The sequence below is a fragment of the Chiloscyllium plagiosum genome, unplaced genomic scaffold (genome assembly GCF_037043375.1).
Source record: "Chiloscyllium plagiosum isolate Xiang-an unplaced genomic scaffold, Cpla_swu_hap1 HiC_scaffold_50, whole genome shotgun sequence".
NCBI lineage: Eukaryota > Metazoa > Chordata > Chondrichthyes > Orectolobiformes > Hemiscylliidae > Chiloscyllium > Chiloscyllium plagiosum.
This window is the reverse complement of record NW_028270188.1, coordinates 18765001-18772383: the sequence shown is the minus strand read 5'-3', so window position 1 is coordinate 18772383 and position 7383 is coordinate 18765001. Positions and strand designations below refer to the sequence as shown.

Here is a 7383-nt window from a genome sequence, read left to right as displayed (position 1 = left end):
GTTCTGCGACTTGAGGGCAGGTCTTATGGAGAAAGTTAAAGGATCTAGGGCTGTTCTCATTGGAGTGAAGAAGGATATGTAATGTCTTCATAGAGGTATACAAGATGATGAGGTACATTGACAGAGGGGATAGACAGACACCTGACTATGGTGGAAATATCTACTGGAAGGGGATATAAATTTAAGGTGATTGGAGGAAGATTTATGGGAGATCTCGGAGGTCAACTTTTTGTTTCACAGAGAGTGGTGGCTGCGTGGAATGCACTGTCAGCTTTGGCAGTCGGATTAGATACATTTAGGGCATTTAAGCAAATCTTGGATAGGTACATAGAAGATAGTACAATGAAACATACTAATTTAGTCTAAACTCAGACGAGGATTAAAGCTCGCTATAACAATGTGGGGCTAAAGACCATGACTATTGTCTACCCTTTTAAGTTCGACAACAGACATCAGCGACTCTGTGTGCCATCTAGAGATTGACTTGGTGGACATGTTCAGTGAATCATTACAGTTGAGAGGAGACATCTTAGAAAATGCATTATTAAAACGAAACAATCAGAACTTTTATTCACCAATGCTCAGTGTTTTATATATTTTCATGTGAAGGTTGAAAGTTCAACGAGTTAACATTTTGTTTATAATAATAAATCAAACAATCCAGGGTTGTGAATATATATGCAATAAATGAAGAATGAAAAGTAAAGTGCCTATCTCAGAAATTACCCTGTAGAAAATGGGCATTGTGTGGGGGTGCAGAAATGTACACCATGAAGTTGGGTGTGGCCTTGTTCAATAAGATTGCTTGCATTCAACACCAGAGAGCTAAAATAGAGTTGATGGGAAACATATAGATTAAAAAATCGAAACAATCCATATCAAAGCCAAAAAGGCCTCATGATGCACAATGTCAAGATGGAAAAAACATACACCAAACCAACTCTGCAGCCTTGCACATCTTTGCATTCCAAGTGTCCATCTAAATATATGCTTCTCAATTGAATTTCTCAAACTTTGAAAACGTTATAGAAAAAGGGATTTCACTGTACTTTCGTCATATGTTTGCTTACATTATTCAGTATAACAATTATAGTTATAAACATAGCATTTGGAATCTTTTGAGACACCAAATGTCCCCCGCGGTCATGCTTGTCTGCTAATTAAATGCTCATGACTGTCATTCTTCAGATTGTTGGAGGATGCAATTCAAACCAGAAAGCATTGGCAATACCGAGCAGTTCTGAAAGGGCATTAGGGTGAGAAAGGGAATTACTGTTTTGCTTTGGATATGCTTCCTCTTCCTAAACTTGATAGTAATAATTTGCGGAATCCAGCATATTTTTCCGTCAGTCAATACAGAGAGATTGTCACGAGGGTGCAGGCGACTTCACTCAGAAAGTGCATCAATCAATGGACAACATAAGAAAAATATACTATACCATATTAGCTATCATTGGTGTTCCAAGTAAGTGATTGTAAACTTTTCCAATGTTATAGATCTGAGGGTTCTTTTCTCCCAGTTAGTTGTACAATTGGTTTACAGTACACATTCATGCCAACAGCGAATGTTCAGTTCCATGAAACTTGCCAAGTTGGTCCTTATTCTCAAGTTCTCCCCTTGACTGAAGTTTGGTACTATTAGGCTGAAGCAACCACTTGTGATCTTTGAATGCAATGGTGTAAGGTCTTTTGAGATTTTGGTGATGTTCATGACTTACGTGTGAGGGATCTCCATGCAGATTTCACTCTTTTACCACGGTATTAGACATGTTCCTCCAGTTATGAATTATTATTCAAAATTTTAAGTTCAAATGGTAATTTCTGTAATTCAGAAGACTTGATTGGCTTCTGAGTATTCATTCCATTGGGTGATCGATAGTTAGACATGTATTTGCAGATCAGGCCGTCGAGTAATTCGTAAAAAATGTCAACACTTTCCGATTTCGGGTATTTATAATCTTACCAAATGGTTAATTCTGTTCCATGTTATGAATGATGGATCATTTTGCAGAATGGTCTACTCTCTGTTCAGATTTCTGCTCAGCGAAGCTTATCCCTTCATAAATCAATGTGCAATAACCTAGAACACAAAGAGGAGCGATGCCCAATGGAAATTTGATGTCAAAACAAAAGGACACCAGTAACGCCAACATAAAATAATCTCATTGACACACTGAACAGGTCTGGCTGCATCTGTATTAAGGTTAATCATGTTTAAGCAAATAAATCAACGTGGAAATTGGATTTATGCTGATTACTTGGTGCAGGTTTGGGAAATTGAAAGAATTAAATAGAAAAGTGAAAAAAAGAGAGAAAGAGAAGCATTACTGATAAGAGGAGCGGGAATAAAATGTTTTATTCGTGAGCCGAGGATCAGACGTACAGTCACGGAGACCTAGCGCATATAAAAAGGCCATTTGTCCCATCATATCAGTGCCACCCAGCAACAACTTTCTCACTCCTCTAATCCCATTTTCTTGCCATTAGCCAAGAGACCACGAGCAAAAATATGTAAACATTTGAAAATAGCCCACTGTCTGCCAAAAGAAAAAAGCCATTGAAAAGCAGACATAATGTTGTGGACATGGGAAATCAACATGAAGGAGATGCAACAAAACCACACAAAACAGAAAACGTCAGAAAAGCACGGCAAGTCTTGCAGAATCTGTACAGACAAATCACAGTTAAGATTTCTGATTCAGTAACACTGACTCAGAACTAATCTAAGGAGAGTGTGTGCTCCTTCTCCTAACCTAGCATGACTTCACACCCTCAGACCAATCTAGCGCCCCAAAGTGGATCTTTCCCACATAAGTGGCAGTGCTTGCCTGTCAACCTCCTCCCTCATCTTGCATCTATCTATATTACAGCCTTGAGTACTCAATATTCGGTTTTACAATTTAAGAATATGAATTCAGGCCTGCATTCTTCTCGCATATCAGTAGAAATCCCCTCACATTTTTTCGCTGCCTCTTTCGGCAACATCTCCATGCAATGTATGAATTGAATCCATACAGTTTGGAAACAGACCATTTCAATTCCAATCCTTTTTTTTTTTGCAGTAAACCTGGTGGCAATTGCGATCCTATCCCGGGGAAGGTGCGGCCTCTCAGCCTGTACCACTCGCTACTTGGAGCCATGGCAGCAACTGATCTAATGGTCATCATTGCAGAAGTCGTGCTGAGGCAATTCGGGTATTATTATTTCCCATTATGTTTTCTCGACATCACTCCAGTGTGCAGTGTGACCTATTTCTTGGCTCGTGCAGCTGCCGATTGTTCCGTCTGGTATACTGTGACTTTTACGTTTGATCGATTTGTCCTCATTTGTTGCCAGAATCTGAAAACAAAATATTGCACCAGCAAAACTGCAGGCTTGGTTTTAGCTGCAACCAGCCTTCTGCTTTGTTCCAAAAACGTTCCATTCTACTTTGCATATGAACCTGGAATTATCATTGACAACGTACCATGGTATTGTCACACGAAACCAAGCTATTACTCTGATCCTGCATGGTTGGGATTTGACTGGCTCGATACAGTTTTAACGCCATTGCTCCCATTCACTTTAATTCTCCTGCTTAACGCTCTGACAGTCCGATACATTTTAATGTCTAGTCGAGTGCGCAAGTGTTTGAAGGGTCACAGCAAGGGAAGAGACATAGAAATGGAAAGCCAAAAGAAATCAGCAATTTTACTGTTTACTATATCGGGAAGTTTTATACTTCTATGGCTAAACCGTGTTATATATTTCATATGCTACAGAATTACAGGAACTGATCCCTTGAATTACAACAGTTCATCGTATGTCTTTGGGGAAATTGGATTGATGCTTAGAAATTTAAGTTGCTGCACAAATACAGTAATTTATGGAGTGACCCAGGCTAAGTTCAGAGAACAGCTCAAGATTGCAGTGAAGTATCCATATAGAACGAAAATTCAATTTCTCACTGAACAGCACAATTCAAATTAGTGGAAACGTGGTTCATAATTACGACGTGCTTCGTAGTGCAGCAATACCGTAGAAAGTTGAATGGTGGAAAGGTATGAGTGACGAAATTTCTACATCCTAAACTTATACACTTGAGGGTGAACAATATGTCTATCCTCAACACACAGCAACGCCGTCGAGGTTTTGTGTGTGTGTTGCCCTTCCTTTGCACTCAGCTTGCAACAGCCTCAGGGGTCTGAAGAATTTACTTTCAGTCTGTTTCACACTTTCTCCTCCCTGTGCTCTGATATCGTCGACTTGAAAGCCTTTGTTACTACACCAAATCTTTGCAACGCTCAAAGTCTTGCAATATTTTAAAAAAGTGAAATATTGCCAGCCATCATCCGACATTTCAGATCTTGCTTAACTCTCCATCTCTGTATAGCTGACATTTCGAAAATGGAATCCACATTTACGTCCTCCAGCACTGACAACCTCCCCTCCAATATCCCCGACAGTTTCCTGTTTCATTTAAAATCTTCAAGTAATGCAAATCTTTCAGTTTCTTAGTCGTGTCCATCTCTTAACAATATATGTCGCAGTAACAATGAGAAATCCCTGCAAAAAATGGATTTCAGGGACATTGCAACATCAAAAGACACACACAGACTCTAACACCAGAGAAACTATTGCCACGATCTGGAGATTCTCCAGGCTTGGTTATCATCTCCAGACCTTGTGGTGGCCCACACATTCTGTAGTCTCATCGACTCTCAATATCCTTCACTATCTGTCTTACTCTTTCAGAATCTGTACCCTTTCCAATCAATCTCATCTCTTCCAGCTCACTTTCGCCTCCATTTCTGTAAAACCACGATGGATTTCTCTGTATCTCTCTACATTTCTGAAAGCTCATTGTGTTCCGAAAACACTCGCTGTTTCTTTGTTGCATGCTCCAGTCGCTACACTCAGTTTGCTGACTGTCATCTTTTACGGCTCTGCAACCCTGAGTCTCACTGTGTCATACATTGCAATCAACCAACCTTCCTTTTTCTCATCATCGAAAAAAGTGCCCATCCTCATTCCATATGAAACCTTACATGGACATTACAATGTTCCCATTCAATGTAATCGTCTCCTAAGTTTCTCCAACTTTCCTCCTCTTTGTAACCTCCGCCGACAATGCAACCCACCTTCTATCTTTGATATAACTCATCCCTTTAACATCACATTTCTTTCAACTATGCCGGATCCTTAATGTTCTTGACTTACCTCGACACCGTTATTTTTTGAGTCCTTTAATGCTTAATATATTCACAATTGGTGGACATATGAGCTCAGGTACCTAAGAAGTTCCTTCCGAAAAGTATCAGCGAGTCACAGATCCACAAAACACGGAAGCAGCACTTTGAATGCTTCTCATCCTGACCGCAGGGTGGGGGAGATTGAGAAAAATGAAGCAGGGAATAACCTTCAAATCACTTAGAGCTGTCAGCTTCTTCAGAATCTGCATCGTGAACTAATATCCTTCTTTATCTGGATTATAGAGGCCAAAGACCTTCAACACTGTAAGATAAAATGGACAATTAGGTCTGCACTGATGGAATGCAAATACGACACGACTCGAATGCAATTCTCAGCCCTTGGCACTGCAAATAACGCTCTAAATACTTCTTCAATGTTGCAAGGTTTTTTGCCCCCAGCAGCCATACAAGCATTAAATTAGTTGCCCACCACCCTTCAAATGAAATTGTATTTCCTCAAATCTTCTATAAACTCGCAACAGCTTTCGTTAAATTTATGCACCTCTGTCATTAATCCTTTGGCAGAAATATTTCGTCATCTCCACGCTATCTTTACATCTCCAAATTTTCTTCACCACAATAGTGTCCCTTTTCATTGTTGCCTGTTCTGGCGTGAACCATAAACAGTGTTTCCATTTTCACTTAACAACTGGAACTATCCATCCCGGGTATAATTTTTCAAAATATCCTTTACGTCGTCTCCAGTGCACTCACATACATCCTGCAACATAGATTCTGGGACTGCACATAATATTCAAATTATGGCCCAACTAACATTTTCTACATTTGCGGAATTGCCTCTCGGTTCTTAAACTCTCTATTAAAGGATAGACCTCCATCTGTCTTCTTACCTGATACATTAAGAAAATTATATGCATGCATATCAGAGTCTGTCGGCTCTTTCATGCGAGCCATGGTCCGACCCGTCATGATGTATTCCCTGGTCATTTTGTCCTGCCCAAGCACACCATCCAACATTGAAAGAGGTTCTTCGTGCTGACTGATCGGTGATGCTGAGGGAAGACGGACCTTTATGGATGAAGTTATTTTGATTTGATGGAATTTAACTGACACTACAAGAGATGTCGCCTGACTCTCGTTTCAGAGCATCAGTGCACATTACCAAACTAAATAATAAAAACTGTAAATGACATTAAACCGAAAATGACATCGATATCTTTGCACACTTTACAGGAGGTACTGGAATAAACAATGTAATTACAATGTAATCGACGAGAACAGCCCCACTCAAAATATGTCAAATGAATACCTTAGACAGTTAGTTTTCTAATCTTGAAGTCAAGTATCAGGCGTTGCGTTGACATGAAATTTGATTGTGCAAAACAATCAAGCATGAAGGAAAATACGCGCTATTCATGTCTTACCTTTAACGCAAAGACAAAACCAGAGGAAACAAAATGGATTGGATTATCTACTGAAATATTTTACAAAATACTAAACAGCTGTTAAATATCTGCTCCAGTATAGTAACATTCCTCTGCAATGGCACAGTCAGTAAAACAGATCGCATCAAATATATCTCTCGCAACATTATGAGAACCCCAGCTTTTAGCTGGTCGAAACAGAACTTCCACTTCCAGCGTCAAGTGCCCAGTGCTGCGACTGGAAGCTAACCTAAAAATCCTGAAGATCGTGAAGTATGGTCTAATGCATTCGCTTACTTTAGTTGTTCCAGTTTTGAAAAGGATAAAGAACCAAACACTCACAGGTTGCTGAATTAATTGACTGAATCAACTACGCTTTATTAGGAAACATACAGCGCTTAAAGCCATAGTACATCCATGCTTCCTTCGTTGAAAACAAAGATTGCTTCACTTTCTAAGCAAAATCGGTCTACCATTTTTAGAACCTGACAATACATGCACATTATATTGACGGTAGGCATGCGAGTTTTACCTACTACAGTCCATGTCAATCCATTGTATCTGACACCCCTGAATATCAACGTCTATGTTCATCAACATTACGACAATGCGTTGGCAATTTTGTTCTCTCAACCTGCCGTTTGTATAATTTTCAAATTGTATGTTTACAATTGTAAGCTCCAAGTTTATATCATTGTATGTTTACCTTTTATTTCACCAAAACGTTAAGGGATAGAATCAGTCATAAATCAGTAATTGTCTCCCAC

At 39.5% G+C, this 7383-nt stretch overlaps 1 pseudogene; it reads left to right on the top strand.

Annotated features, from left to right (window-relative positions):
• The first annotated feature begins 1404 nt into the window (after positions 1 to 1404).
• LOC148135250 (putative G protein-coupled receptor 139) lies at positions 1405 to 3969 on the top strand (annotated as a pseudogene).
• The last annotated feature ends 3414 nt before the right edge of the window (positions 3970 to 7383 follow it).